Here is a 16,933-nt window from a genome sequence, read left to right as displayed (position 1 = left end):
AGATGTTGGGATTAACAAAGATTTTGAAAGCTCACTGAATCCAATAACCTGAGAACTTTAAAAGAAAAAAAAAAAAAATCATACAAAGAGATTGAATGGCTCCCTAAAATAAACAGACTACTTTATTAAGAATCTGCCTTAATAAAGTAGTTGACAGCTTCTCCCTCTCCGTTGCAAATGCTGTCCCTAACAAAGAAAAGGCTCAGTTTGCACAGCTGTTGCCTTAAGAACCGACTAACAAAGGACTGAAACTTCAACTTGAATTTGAAGAAAAGACAACTGACACCAAAAATCACTAATATCTGGGAAGTAAAAGAAGCAGCAAGAGACTTTCTGAAGTGTAAACTTCTCGTGAAATTGAAGAAAACTCAGCCTGACTGTTGGAAATCAGAGTCTGAGAAAAAACATGAAGCAGAGCTCCGGAAGTCGCTATCCCACACAGCTGCTGCAGTGATGATCTGGACAGCAGGGAGAAATCCACTGCCCAGGGCTGTGGGGTGGAAAGGCATCAATTTCTTCAGAGCTCAGAAGCTGGAGATCAATTTGGTTCTCACTATGGAAGCCTGGTGTCGAGTGAGGAATAATTTCAAGAAAGAGCCTACCTGATACTACTTCATCTAACTTCTAGAGTCCACCCTACAATGAATCTCCATCATGGGAAAAAGGTGGGATCTGGGAAAGTCAGAAGAAGGTGGTAGTTTGTATTCATTCTCCCTTTAAGTATATTTTTCTGACATTTTATTTTACTTTATTTTATTTTATTTTTTTGAGATGGAGTCTCGCTGTGTCACCCAGGCTGGAGTGCAGTGGCATGATCTCGACTCACTGTAACCTCCGCCTCCCGGGTTCAAGCAATTCTCCCGCCAAAGCCTCCTGAGTAGCTGGGATTACAGGCGCCCGCCACCATGCCTGGTTAATTTTTGTATTTTTAGTAGAGACGGCTTTTCACCATGTTAGCCAGGCTGGTCTTGAACTCCTGACCTCAGGTGATCCGCCACCTCGGCCTCCCAAAGTGCTGGGATTACAGGCGTGAGCCATAGCACCTGGCCTGGCCTTTTATTTTTTAAACAATATTTAAAGTCTCAAAGAAGAGAAGGTAACTAGTGTTTTACAAGTAAAGCCTCTTGGGAAAAGAAGCAATAAGCTGGTTTAGGCTATTTATTATTTATAAAGTATCAATTTCCAAAAGAGATTGAGGCATCCATACAATAGAAACTCTTAAAACACTAAAACAGTTAGATCATTAAATCAGGAGCAGGAGAACAAGATGGCAGGACCTAATGGGGGCACTCCTCCCCTGGGGGTGGCAAAGGGGAATAATTGTACTAGAAAATGTAAAAGCAGTCTTCCTTTTTTGCTCTGACAACTGTGATGTGCAGAACTAAAATTTAAATTCAACTGCAATGAATTCAGTTCATATTTTGTCATTCATCTTCCAAGTACAATAAAAAAGTGCTAAAGAAATTGCAGCTACAGCTCTCGTAGTATGTTTCATAAATGTTTGTGAAATACCTCCTATGTGCTAGACTCCCTTGAAGGATCTCAGAATTTAATGAGAAAGAGGGACATTAAATTTGGAGACTTACAATCATAGGGGAAGGCAAAGGGGAAGCAAGCACATCTCACATGGCTGCAGGAGGCGGTGTGAGGAACTGCCAAACACAAATGAATTTTTCTTTTCTATCATATGATCAGGTTGCAAATTTTCCAAACTTTTATGCTCTGCTTCCCTTTTATACATAAGTTCTAATTCCAGAACATCTCCTTGTGAACACATATGATTTAATGCTTTTAGGAACAGCCAGGTCACATCTTGAATCTCTACTGTTTAGAAATTTATTCTACCAGATACCCTAAATCATCTCTCTCAAGTTCAAAGTTCCACAGATCTCTAAGGCAAAATGTCATCAGTCTCTTTGCTAAAGCATAGCAAAAGTAACCTTTGCTCCAGTTCCAATAAATTCCTCATCTCCCTCTGATATGGTTTGGCTCTGTGTCCTCACACAAATCTCATCTGGAATTGTAATCCCCATGTGTCAAGGGAGAAACCTGATGGAAGGTTTTTGGATTGTGGGGGTAGTTTCCCTCATGCTGTTCTTGTGATAGTGAGTGAGTCTCACAAGATCTGATGGTTTTAAAAGTGGCAGCTTTTCTTGTGCTTACATTTCACTTCTCTCACCTGCCACCATGTGAGACATGTCTGCTTTTGCTTCTCCCATGATTGTAAGTCTCCTGAGGCCTCCCCAGCCGTGTGGAACTGTGAGTCAATTAAACTTCTTTTCTTTATAAATCACCCAGTCTTGGGTATTTCTTTATAGCAGTGCAAAAAAAAGGACGAATATGCCATCTGAGACCACCTCAGCCTGGACTTCATTGTCCATATCACTATCAGAATTTTGGTCAAAACCATTCAACAAGTTTCTAGGAAGTTCCAAACTATCCTACATCTTCCTGTCATCTTCTGAGCCCTCCAAACTGTTCCAACCTCTGCCCATTACCCAGTTCCAAAGTCAATTCCACATTTTCAGATATCTTTATAGCAGTGCCCCACTTCTCTCAGTACCAATTTTCTGTACGAGTCCATTTTTACACTGCTGTAAAGACCTACTTGAGACTGGGTAAGCTATAAAGAAAAGAGGTTAATTGACTCACACTTCCACATGGCTGAGGAGGCCTCAAGAAACTTACAATCATGGTGGAAGGCAAGGGGGAAGCAAGCACGTCTTACATGGCAGCAGGGGGAAGGGGAAGCTGCCAAACACTTTAAACCATCAGATCTCATGAGAACTCACTTGCTATCATGAGAACAGCACAAGGAAAACCACTCCATTATTCAGTCACCTCCCACCAGATTCCTCCCTCAACATGTGGGGATTACAATTCGAGATGAGATTTGGGTGGGGACACAAAGCCAAACCACATCATTTTCTAAAACATCGATGTCTTTTCAGAAAGTGTGTCTTTTTAAAATTGATACCTAATAATCATATTCAAATGTCTGTTTTATAGAAAAAACTCTCTTCACTTCTGACAACAGATGAGTGGGGTTTTCCAAGCAATACTCCAACTCTCTGCAGACCCAACTGGTGTCCTACAGTTTAACTTCTGTTACAATCTACCACAATACTCCCACAAGACTGCCCCTCACCACCATTTGATACTCCAAGTTATCACCTGTAATTTGACCAACTGGCTGTAAATCAGAGGTTCCCACGACCCCTTCCTCAGATTTGATTATTTGCTATAGTGGCTCACAGAACTCAGGAAAGCACTTTACTTACTGTTACCCATTTATTATAAAAGGATCCAACTCAGGAAGCCAAATAGAAGAGATGCATAGGCTCAGGTATGTGGGAAGGGATGTGGAACTTCCATGCCCCCTCTGGATGTGCCACCCTTTCAGCACTTTTATGTGTTTACCTACCTGGAAGCTCACCAAATCTTCTCCTTTTGAGGTTTTGGGGAGGATTCATTGGGCATCATTAATTAAATCATTGGCCATTGACTATTAAATCAACTTCCAGTTCTGCTCACCTCCCTTAGGTTAGGAGGTGGAGCTTAGAGTTTCAACCCTGTAATCACGTGGTTGGTTCACCCTGGCAACCAGCCCCCGCTGGACACTTTCCAGGAGCCCCAGCCACCAGCCATCTCATTAGCACACAAAAAGACACCAAACACTTCACAAATTCCAAGACTCATAGGAGCTGTGTGCCAGGAAGCTACAAAGACCAAGTATATACTTCTTATTATAAACCACAATATCACACTTAAAATCAGGGAGAAAAGAAAAACAGTATCTTAAGTGTGTAGGTATGTTTTGTGATAGGGAAGGACATGGTGATGAGGAAAAAGTTATGTTGAATCCACCCCCAGGAATTTTATTTCCTAAGAAAGGCTGATAAAATCAACTTGCATTCAGCAAATGTGTAACTGTAAGCCAGGCATTGTGTTAGGAAGACACTAGTTTTATCAAGATGAATCAAAATATTTTCTGACATCAAGTAGGAAGACAGATAATACAATGTGCTAAGTGCTGTGATGGGGTTAAGTACAGAGCCAATGTTAAGTGGTGGAGAGAGCCCAGTTCTGATTGGGGAAGTCTGAAAAGACTTCCAGAAGGGATTTCATTCAAACTAAGTCTGAAATTGTCCAACAGAGTATAACCTTTCCAAGCAGCACTAACAGAATATGCCAAGTAGAAATGAATGCAAACACATGGAGTATTAGAGTATTGGAGAATTATGAGTGGGTGGATTATGTAACCCCTAGTGAGAGGTTATGCTGGAAGAATAAAGTGTGGTCAGATAGTGAAGACTCATGGAGGCTTGTCCAAAGAGACTGGCTTTTATGAGGCCAGTTATTTTTCATTCAATAGGCCTTTAGGTTCCCAAAAGTGTCCTAATGGAAGCACAGGGTAGGTCAATAGGTCAAGTCTCTGGCCCCCTCTATTCCACCTCCCTGCACTTCATCTCTCTTATGTATCTCTTTTAGATTTTTAACTTGGAAGCAGAGCTTAGTTGTTATTTTTTAGTTTTAAAATCACTCAAGTAAACAAGAGTCCTAAACGTTTTTTTAAGAAAGTTAAATGACTGTACTTATATTTTAGAAAGCTAATTCTGGCTGCAAGGTAGGGAAAAGATTAGAGAACGAAAACACAAAAGGTAGAAAAAACATACGACTGTTAAAAATAGCCCAGACAGGCCGGGCACGGTGGCTCATGCCTGTAATCCCAGCACTTTGGGAGGCAGAGGAGGGTGGATCACAAGGTCAGGAGTTCGAGAGAAGCCTGGCCAATATGGTGAAACCCCATCTCTACTAAAAATATAAAAATTAGCTGGGTGTGGTGGCATGCGCCTGTAATCCTAGCTGCTTGGGAGGCTGAGGCAGGAGGATCGCTTGAACCTGGGAGGTGGAGGTTGCAGTGAGCCAAGATTGTGCCCCTGCACTCCAGCCTGGGCAACAAAGCGAAACTCCATCTAAATTAAAAAAAAAAAAAAAAAAAAAAAAAGCCCAGACAAGGAATGACAAAGGGTCCAAATCAAGGTAGTGAAAGTAGGGATATGAACAGAAGTAGGAAGAGAGAACAGATTTAGGAGATATTTTAGAGTTTGAATTGATAGCTATTTACAATTCCTACAATACATGCAGTAGTTTTTGACAGTGTTTGAGCAGAGTTGTCAGGAAACCCTGCACACAGTTTCGTTTTCCATTTGTGGACTGGTGTAATGTCAGCTGTTGCATGTCAACTCCAATATTGGGGAGGTGAGATAAGGGCCTCTTGTAACATTCCAAAGCTTCTAGGATGATGAGAGGAACAGTTTGTTGACTGATGTGATTTTGTGGAAAGCTGCTTTAAATTTAGCAGCTCATGATTGAACATGGAAAAAGTCACCAACACAGAGTGTACCAGGGGTTAGGTCGTTGCTTGCCACACAGAAAGCCAATCACTGAGACGAGGATTGCCAGGGAAGAAGGCTTTTTATTCATGTGATGTCAGCCAAGGAAAATGGGAGATCAGTCTCAAATCTGTCTCTCCTACCAACTGAAATTGAGGGCTTTATGTATTAGGGGGAGGAATGTAAGTATGTGCTGGAAAACAGGAATTAGGAAGGGGAAAGGAGGCAATCCTGACTAATGGGGGGTCGTGCATCTCATTGTCTGGATGCAGCGTTCTGGTGGGTTTCAGTCCCTTGCCTGAGGGTTGGTTTCCTGAGGATGGAACTCAGATAAGACAAATATAAGTTTCATGTTTTAAGACCTGGAGGACCAATTTCTACGTTGATTCAAAAAATCCAAAAATATCAACTCTATGGGAAACTGGGCTGGTTTCAATTTGATTTATCCATTCCTGAAGACTGATGTGGTATTTTGTTGCCTCTTTTGTTTTCTCTCCTTCATTCTCTAAAAATAATATTTTAGTCCAACTCTAAGAAAAGAATTTGGGAAAAATAAATTTAGTAAATGAAGCAAGCCATCGATATGGTTTATTTTGTTGTTATGCTATACTCTTTGTTGTAATGTCATGTGATAGAATGCTTGGCCAAGACTGATCCTTACAGTGGGCCGGCCTTGTAAATGTGCAGAGAGGATCCCATTGTGATTTAAGATGTGATGGTGAGATGCTCATCCCTTACTTCATGCACTCAATTTTTCAGTAACTATTTTCTAAGCACCTATTTTGCAAAAGGTCTTTAATCGGTAGGCACTGAGTATACAGTGGAATGCAACATCAAAGTGGTCTTAGTCTAGTAGAGCTATCTATCAGTCTTAGCAGGGGAGACAAACATTAAGCAACTAATTATACACTTAATTATTTGATCACTGTTGTGATAACTGCTTTGAAAATGAAAGAAATGTTTCTTCACCCAGTCTCCACTTCCATAAGCAAGTGACTTTTGGCTTGCGAGCTGCAGGACAAGTTTCTTCTTCTGCAAATGAATGGGGAAAAGAAATTCAGGCAGAGTAGACACTGTACAGCTGCAGCATGGGCACTAAACAGCTAGGAAAAGGCCACTATGGCTGAAGGGCAGAAATTAACAGGGAGAGTGGCCACATGGATTAAGAAAGCTCAATCATATAGAGATTGGTAGGCCACGTTAAGGTTTGGTGTTAGCCTAAAGTCCTAAGGAATACATTGACAGAATTTGAACAGGTTCGGGGTCAAATGACGAGGCATATTTTGAAGGACCTCTCTGACTTCTTGGTGAAAAATAGATCAGACTAATACAGAAGTGGATAGAGAGAGAAGAAACAAGTGGATTTATCAGCAACTTCCTCCAGTTTCTCAGTTGCAGGCCCTGACACCAACAACGAAAGTTCCAGAGATAAATCTAGCCTGAGCAGGTTCTATATAGAACTAGGCTTGGCTCAGATGCAACAGGCAGCAGAGTGTGAAATGAATCTTCCTGCTCTAAGTTTGATGTCCTCTGCCTGGCACGTCCCAGGCCGCTAGACCACAGACTTGCCCACTACAGCACTGTTGTCCAGGGCCAAGTTCTGCCTACAGTTTCAGGGTTCCCTTTTCCCTCCATTTATGACACAGGACTGGAGCCTTTTTCTAAAACCTGCCTCGATGCCCGCCCACATTCACAAGCCTCTAAATTCCACAGTCATTCACTACAAGGCAGATTGTCCTCCCAGGAGAGCAGTGCCCTCCCAAATAGGGCTCCTTTCCACTAGTGGCTGCACCTTCAGCTGCTGATTCCCTCACTAGTCTCCCCTCTGCCTCAGGTCGGAGTCCTTAACTGGGCCCTCTTCTAGTCTCTCCAAAAATGCCTCTGAGCTGAGGCTGCTGGATTCATAAAAACAAACTCCAATAAATACCTTACCATGGTAAAGTATCTGTCTGGAAGACTTTCCCTTTAGCAAAAGAGGGCTTTCTTACTCTTTTGAGATCACAATGTAGAATTTCTTTTTTTAAATTCCACTGAAAGTACCGTTCCAGTGCTCTTTAAGCACAGATGCACGCAGTTATCAAAAGAATCAGGGTTGTGTTTTATGACAAGTGTCGTAAGCTTTGCAAGCTCAAAGTGTCTTCTCAATATTTAATTGTTTAGGTTTGTTTGCTTTTAACCAACCTGTGTGTCTAACTCCCATGTTTGTCTGATTTCCTGCAATAAAAGTGATACACTTCGGTGCAGAGAGATATTGGGATGTCAAAAGTGTTATGAGTCAAGGAGCTACTGGCATTTAATCTGTAGCAGGTGTGCTGTAAGATTTAATAAGCATCTCTGGGTTGTCAGGGCCTTTCTTATTCTTTCTCTATAAACAGGCCTCTAAGTACATGTGTAAAATTTAAATCAAAATATGAAATATAATCCTACAAATAATTCTCCACCCTTACTTTTTCTCTACTCCTGAAAGAAAAGAGTTAGAGGAGAAAAGATTTCCCTGAGTTTACTGGTCTATACTGCTTTTTCTTTTGTTTCCCTTTTTGCTTTTCCAGTTCAGGCAAGACAGGACCCTCCGTAAAAATTAACTAGCATCTCATAGGACAGAAATCTGAAAAACATTAATAGGTTTCAAGATAATATCTTTTAAAACTCTGTGTTTATGCTTCCTTTCTAAAGACCTTTTTCTAAAAATAGAATTCTCAGGGTGACCAGAACAAATGCAGATTGGATGAAAAATGTTTCTGCCAAATCGTGAGACTGATGTGACTTGAAGTAGCTGAAATGTAACTCCATGTTATTATAATCTGAAGTGTTAAAGCGAGCCCTTCATCTAAGAAGTTCAAAATGTTTTCAAAACAAGCATCACGTGACACTCAACAAAGCAGGTCATGTTATCACAGCTCTCCAGAGGAGGTAACTTGTAGAGCAGATACTTTGGGATGTTTTGCTAAAATACTTTCTTTCTCAATGCAGCTCAGAATTATCAATTTTTTGAAACGCTAGTTTTAGATTGTATTCTGTTCACTTGGTGGCTGTCAAAAATGCTAAACAATTGTATTATTTTTTAAGTTCCGAAGGATGGTAAAAAGATGTAGAAGAGTGAATGATGAAGTTTCAGGAGTTTTTATTTGGTAGACTTTTATGCTGTTTTGAAGTTCTCAACAACACTTGACTACTTTAGCACTTTGTACTCTGTTCTCAATTTGGGGATTTTTCTTTATCTTTTCTCCCAAGTGCTCTTCTAGAATGCATTTCATAATCTGTAGATTCGTTTAATTTTTCTGCAATGGTGAAAACATCAAAGAGTTTTAGACACTTGAGCTGCCAGTTGGAAATTGCAACTCCCAGCTCTACCTAAGCAGAAATAAATAAGCCTCAAAAGGAGAGGTGGCTGGTAGCCTCAAAGAGATCCAGTGGCAAAGCCTCTGGGGGAATTATGGAAGAACAATGTTTCTTCTCACTAGATGCATGAGTATCGTGGCAGGGAGACCAAAATCTCAGGCTAGAGAAAAGCAGGAGCAGTACCAGAGGCCTTGCCTTCCCATGGCACGTTTGTCAGGAGAGAATCAATTGTTCTTTTCAAATAATTTCAAAAGAGCTTCCCACCTAATAATATGCCCTCCATTCAGTTCATCTTTTGTCTTCTATTCTTTTTATTTTTTTGTTTATTTATTTATTTATTTATTTATTTTGAGACAGAGTCTCCCTCTGTCGCCCAGGCTGGAGTGCAGTGGTGCGATCTCGGCTCACTGCAAGCTCCGCCTCCCGGGTTTAGGCCATTGTCCTGCCTCAGCCTCCCGAGTAGCTGGGACTACAGGCGCCCGCCACCTCGCCTGGCTAGTTTTTTGTATTTTTTACTAGAGACAGGGTTTCACCGTGATAGCCAGGATGGTCTTGATCTCCTGACCTCGTGATCCGCCCGTCTCGGCCTCCCAAAGTGCTGGGGTTACAGGCTTGAGCCACCAAGCCCGGCCTCTTTTGTTTATTTTACATAGATGCTTAAGCCTCTGGCTCTCATAATTTCTCAAACTAAAGTCAGTGAATTTTTTTTTTTTTTTTTTTTTTTTGCTTTTTTGTATTAAATGGATTATTCCCAGGCATCTGATAAGCTCTAGCTATGTATTTGCCTGTGATATCCTACAGGCACGGTGTTATCTAGCTATATTTTTAAAACCAATACTGAGAGTTATCTATTTCTATAATGTAGGATTCTCCCAACGTTCACTTATTCTGTTTGAGTCCTCGATCCTGCTCCATCTCCCTGTTTTTCTGAGCTGGCTTAAAGCTCTGACTTCTCTTCTAGAGGATGCTGCCTACCTTTGGCAATGGAAATTTCGGAAGACCCATCACGGAAGGATGGGGTGGTTAAAAGTTCTTCCTTTTTGTTATAGTTCAATTTCTGTTCATTTATAATTCAAACATATACAACATAAATGGAAGCTGAATTCACACACAAAATGGATAGAATTATCTGGTAAATATTGGAGAACAAAGTTGAGGAAGGGCAGTGTGTGTGTGTGTGTGTGTGTGTGTGTTTGTGTGTGTGTTTAATTATCTTGATAATTAACAGAAAAACCATTTCTTTGTTTGAGTACTTTGAAAAAGGTGGCTCACTATGCCCAGCTTCCACAGGACAGAAAATTTTTAATTTAACCACAGGGAGTCAAGTTTTATGGGGCCTGAAATGGGCCAATTTAAAGAGGCACCCTTTAAGAAAAACAACAAAAAGTTACATATCAAAAATTAGGAACAAAAATGAATATATGTTTGGAAAGAGAAAATAAGTTGCAACAAAATACAATTTAAAAAACCAATACATACATTAAGCATCACTTAAGACAGAAAAATAGCATAATATTTTATTAATTGCCCAATAAACCTCTCTAATAGATGCGTTTTTCCCATTTTTTGGCTTCATACACTGGAAAAACATCCAAAATTAAGTGTAACACAAGAGGAATTCAAATACAGTTTTAAATTATTGCCATATTATATCGAGCTACATCAATGTATAATCAAACTACTCCTATACTACACATATTGACTGAGTTGATGGGTATATGTAAGAATTATGTCAGTTAAGCACTTATTTTCAGTGTATTGCTGCATTGTTAGCAGTTTTGTGTGCTGTTTCATCTAGAGCCACTCATCTTTATTTTATATTATTTTTGATTTTATTATCGAGATAGGGTCTCTCTATGTTGCCCAGGCTAGCAACTGCTGGGCTACAGTCCTCCAGCCTCAGCCTCCTGAGTAACTGGAATTAGAGGCTTAAGTCACTGTACCTGGCTAATAACCACTCAGCTTTATAAGGACACAATATGTCAGACACTTACAGTGATCTGACATCCTGGGATGCACTCTGCAGTATGCCAAGAGACATGATCACTATTCGTAATACTCCTAAGGTTTGTAATATATAAACACAGGAATTAGGTAAATTTTATCTTGCATGATTCTTATTCACCAAAGTAAAAAATATGGTGTATTTACCTCTGTACAGTCTGCATTATTAAGTATATTCCTGATAGGAGAGAATAGCCATTTTGATTAGGTCATGATAAGGGAATTCTCTGCTTCTAATTCCACAATTCTGAAGATTAGAAGAATTTTCCACAGACTGCTTTCTGGCTTCATACTTTTAAAACCATTTTTTCTTTTCTACTGTGCACATACTTCAGTGCTGGGTGCTTTGGAACACACTCATATCACAACATGATTTTTGGTCTTGCCCCTGTGTGTCACAATGCCAAGTGAAGAGCAGAAGTTTTCTAGAAGCGATTCTTTCAAAGAAATGCCTCATTACACACAGAAGTGGCTGCCAACTGCATCCCCCAAATGCCAGACACAAGGATAAGCGTGAGGAGGGAAAGTCTGAGCGAGGCAGCAATCTTAACCAATTGCAGCTGAAAGTTTGCAAGTTTTACAAAATTAGATGGTTGTGTGAACATCTTGCTAGGGCCCTTCCCGGGACTTTCGAATGAGCCGTGGAAAGAAGGGCCATGAATCTGTAAGCTCCTGCAGCTTCTCAGTAAGTTCTTCTGCACTTAACCTAACTTGATCTTTTAAAATGGAACGATTGCTTTGATTTTTCATGGATTAAATCATACATGTTAATCATATAAATTAAAGGCATTTATTCTGTCTTAACATCTATTAGGGCCGGGCACGGTGGCCCGTAATCACGCCTGTAATCGCAGCACTTTAGGCAGCCAAGGCGGGCAGATCCCCTGAGGTCAGGAGTTCAAGAACAGCCTGGCCAACAGGGTGACACCCCATCTCTACTAAAAATACAAAAAATTAGCCTGGAGTGGTGGTGGACGCCTGTAATCCCATCTACTCAGGAGGCTGAGGCAGGAGAATAGCTTGGACCCAGGAGGCGGAGGTTGCAGTGAGCCAAGATTGCGCCATTGCCCTCTAGTCTGGGTAACAAGAGCAAGACTCCACCTCAAAAGAAAGCAAAAACAAAAACTAAATTTATAAGCATATTTGCAAACATATTGGAAAACATGGAAAAAAAAACAATGAAAAGGAATTTCAGTCATATAGCAAACTAGCTGATTTGTGTTATGTCAATGGCTTTCTTCTCACTTTGTTCTGTCTGCTCCCTATACTTAGCAATAAGAAAATACTGTAATTATTTCACTTATCTACCCCTCTGTTCTTAAGTATCTCTTTTTCCTATAATTTTTTATGTAAAAGGTATGGTTTAGAATGTGCCCATCAGACCTCAACTTTCCACTGTGGATTATGCAAGGCCACAAAAATTTTGTACAACCATGATGGGAAAAATAAATACAAATTTGTGAACAAAACTAAAATATCTGTGAATCAGTTCAAATATCTATAGATAAGAAGTCATCTATTTTCTCTAACTACATACTAACTTAAACTTCACAGGTTTTTCAACTCCTCATTTATTAATTCAATAAATATTTGCTGTACATGGATCCTACAGCATGGTGGACCAGATAGCCATGATTCAAGTACTCAAATAGTCCAGGCACAGTGACTCATGCCTGTAATCCCAGCACTTTGGGAGCCTGAGGCAGGAGGATCACTGGAGGTCAGAAGTTCGAGACCAGCCATGGCCCACATGATGAAACCCTATCTCCATGAAAAATACAAAAATTAGCCTGTAATGTGTCTGTAATCCCAGCTACTCAGAAGGCTGAGGCAGGAGAATTGCTTGAACCCAGGAGGCAGAGGTTACAGTGAGCCGAGATCTCACCTCTGCACTCCAGCCTGGGTAACAGAGCAAGACTCTGTCTCAAAAAAAATAAAAAGTAATCAAACAAATAAACATTATAATGGCAAACTGTGATCTGTGTTTTGCAGGAAACATTGTGAGGATAAAATAACAGGGAGATCTAATCTACTTTATTTTTCACTGGGGCAAGAAGAGACAAGGACAGAGAAGGTTTCCTTGGGAAAATGGCATTTAATTTGGGCCTAAAGTATGACTTGCTATTAACACAGTTAATAAGAGGAAGAAACAGGTATTACAGGTAGAGAGTATAGTAGTGAGAAGGTCATAAGAAAGCAAAGAGTAGAATCATTCAAAGAACTAAAAGAAAGTTTGTGTACGCAATGGGCACAGGACAAGGCTAGAAGTCAGGCAGGTCACATCATGCAGACACTTCCAGGATTTCAGATAAGTGATAACAGCTTTTTAAACAAAGGGGAGCACAGTCAGATTTAAACCTTAAAAAAAAAATACTCCTGAGATAGAAAGAAGATGGAAAATTTGGGAGAAGTGATACTTCCCTATCATTTTTATCACTTGGACAATTATACCATGTTCATGTTTTAATATTTATAAAATAACAATGAATACATTTTATTCCTAAGGGGGAATGCGAACTAAAACAAATGAACCTTATTATATTTCAAAAGAATAACACAAACACACAGGAGGGCGTAGGGGCAGGAAAGGGCAATTCAAGTACAGGCATACTTCATTCTATTGTGCTTCCCTTTATTGCACTTGCAGATACTGTGTTCTTTACAAATAGAAGGTTTGTGGCAACCCTGCGTCAAGCAAGTCTATCCAGCACCGTTTTTCCAACACCATGTACTCACCTTATGTTCCTGTAGCCCATTTCAGAAACTCTTGCAATATTTCAAAATTCTTCAGTATTACTGTATCTGTGGTGAGCTGTGATCAGTAACCTTTGATGTAACTACTATAGTGGTTTGGGGGCACCATGAGCTGTGCCCATATAATACAGTGAACTTAATCAATAAATGTCATATGTGTTTTCACTGCTCCACTGATCAGCTGTTCCCTGTCTTTCCCCATCCCCTCAGGCCTCCCTACTCCCTGAGACAGGACAATATTGAAACTAGGCCAAGTAATAACCCTACTACGGCCCCCAAGTGCTCAAATGAAAGGAAGAGTCCCATGTCTCTTTCTTTAAATCAAAAGCTAGAAATGGTTAAGCTTAGTGAGGAAGGCCTGTCAAAAGTCGAGACAGGCCAAATGCTCGGCCTCTTGTGCAAACAGCTAGCCAAGCTGGGAATGCAAAGGAAAAATTCTTGAAGAAAATTAAAAGTACTACTCCAGTGAACACATGAATGATAAGAAAACGAAGCAACCTTATTGAAATGGAGAAAGTTTTAGTGGTCTGGAGAGAAGATCAAATCAGTCAAAACATTCCCTTAAACCAAAGCCTAATCCAGGGCCAGGCCCCAACTCTCTTTAATTCCATGAAGGCTGAGAGAAGTGAGGAAGCTCCGGAAGGAAAGTTTGAAGCTAGCAGATGTTGGTTTATGAGTTTTTTAAAAAAGAAGCCATCTTCATAACATAATAGTACAATGTAAAGCAGAAAGTGCTGAGGGAGAAGCTACAGCAAGTTATCCAGAAGATCTAGCTGAGATCATTGATGAAGGAGGCTACACTCAACAACAGCTTTTTTTCTTTTTTTTTTTTTCTCTTTTTTTCTTTTTGAGACGGAGTCTCGCTCTGTCACCCAGGCTGGAGTGCAGTGGCCGGATCTCAGCTCACTGCAAGCTCCACCTCCCAAGTTTACGCCATTCTCCTGCCTCAGCCTCCCAAGTAGCTGGGACTACAGGCACCCGCCACCTCGCCCACCTAGTTTTTTGTATTTTTTAGTAGAGACGGTGTTTCACCATGTTAGCCAGGATGGTCTCGATCTCCTGACCTCGTGATCTGCCCGTCTCGGCCTCCCAAAGTGCTGGGACTACAGGCTTGAGCCACCATGCCCGGCCAACAACAGCTTTTTCAATGTAGATGAAACAGCCTTCTGTTGGAAGAAGATGCCATCTAGGACTTTCATAGACAGAGGGATATCAATGCCTGGCTTCAAAGCTTCAAAAGACAGGCTGACTCTTGTTAGGAGATAAAGCAGCTGATGACTTTAAGTTGCAGCCAATGTTCGTTTATCATTCTGGAAATCCTTAAGAATTACTCTTGTAAATGGAACAACAAAGTCTGGATGACAGCACATCTGTCTACAGCATGGTTTACTGAATATTTAAGTCCATTGTTGAGACCTGCTGCTCAGAAAGAGTCTTCTTTCAAAATATTACTCTTCATTGACAATACACCTGGTTACCCAAGAGCTCTCATGGAGACATACACGGAGATTAATGTTTCCATGCTGGCTAACCCAACATCCATTCTGCAGTCCATGGATCAAGAAGTCATTGTGACTTTCGAGTTTTGATATTCAAGAAATATATGTCATGAGAAAAAGCTCAACATCACTGATCATTAGAGGAATGCAAATCAAAACCACAATGAGATACCATCTCACACCAGTCAGAATGGCTATTATTAAAAAGTCAAAAAAAAAAAAAAAAGATGCTGGTGAGGTTGTGGAGAAATAGGAATGCATTTATACTGTTGGTGGGAGTGTAAATTAGCTCAACCATTCTGGAAGACAGTATGGCAAGTTCTCAAAAACCTGGAGGCAGAAATACCATTTGACCCAGCAATCCTGTTACTGAATACATACCCAAAGGAATATAAATTATTCTATTATAAAGGTACATGCATGTCTTTGTTCATTGCAGCACTATTCACAATAGCAAAGACATGAATCAACCTAAACACTCATGAATGACAGACTGGATAAAGAAAATGTGGTACGATAAACCACGGAATCCTATGCAGCCATACAAAGGAAGAAGATCGTGTCCTTTGAAGAAACATGGATGGAGTCGAAAGCCATTATCCTTAACAAACTAATGCAGGAATAGAAAATCAAATATCTCAGGTTCTCACTTGTAAGTAGGAGCTGAATGATGAGAACACATGGACACATGGGGGAAACAACACACACTGGGGCCTGTCTGAGGGTGGCAGGAGAAGGGAGAGCATCAGGAAGAATAGCTACTGGATGCTGAGCTTAATACCTAGGTGATGGGATAATTTGTGCAGCAAACCGCCACAGCACAGGTTTACCTATGTAACAAACCTGCACGTCCTGCTCATGTACCCCTGAACTTAAAATAAAAGTTGGAAATTTTTTTAAAAAAGAAGGACATACATTTCGTAAGCCCATAGCTGCCATAGATTAGTGATTCCTCTAATGGATCTGGACAAAGTAAATTGAAAGCATTTTGGAAAGGATTCATCATTCTAGGATGCCATTAACAACATTTGTGATGCAAGGAAGAAAGTCAAAAAAATCAACATTAAAAGGAGTTTAGAAGAAGTTTATTCCAATCCTCATAGATGAGTTTGAGGTATTCAAGACAAGCGGAGGAAGTAACTACAGATGTGGTGGAAATAGCAGGATAACTAGAATTAGAAGTGGAGTCAGAGATGTAACTGAATTATTACAATTTCATGATAAAACTTGAATGGATGAGGAGTTGATTCTTATGAATGAGCAAAGAAAATGATTTCTTGAGATGGATCTACTCCTGGTGAAGGTGTGTGAACATTATTGAAATGACAATAAAAGGTTTAGAAGATTACATGAACTAAGGTGTTTTCCTTTCATGAAAAAAACAGTCAATCAATGTGGCAAACTTCATTGTTGTCCTGTTTTAAGATATTGCCAAAGCCACCCCAATCTTCAGCAACCACCACCCTGATCAGTTAGCAGCCATCAACGTTGAGGCAAGACCCTCATCCAACAAAAGACTATGACTTGCTGAAGGTTCAGATGATTACCAGCATTTTTTAGCAATAAAAAGTTTTTGTTTGTTTGTTTGTTTGTTTCTTGTTTTCTGAGACAGAATCTTGCTGTGTCACCAAGGCTGGAGTGCAGTAGCACAATCTCGGCTCACTGCAACCTCCACCTCCTGGGTTCCAGTGATTCTCCTGCCTCGGCCTCCCGAGTAGCTGGGATTACAACTGCATGCCACCACAGCTAGTTAATTTTTGTATTTTTAGTAGAAATGGGGTTTCACCACATTGGCCAGGCTGGCTTAAACTCCTGACCTCAAGTGATCCGCCTACCTCGGCCTCCCAAAGTACTGGGATTACAGGCATAAGCCACCATGCTCGACCAATAAAGTGTTTTTTAATGAAAATATTTACATTAGGTTTTTTTGGACACGATGTT

This window comes from Macaca nemestrina, chromosome 10 (genome assembly GCF_043159975.1).
Source record: "Macaca nemestrina isolate mMacNem1 chromosome 10, mMacNem.hap1, whole genome shotgun sequence".
Lineage (NCBI taxonomy): Eukaryota > Metazoa > Chordata > Mammalia > Primates > Cercopithecidae > Macaca > Macaca nemestrina.
The sequence above is the reverse complement of the archived record's forward strand: the minus strand, read 5'-3'. Positions refer to the sequence as shown.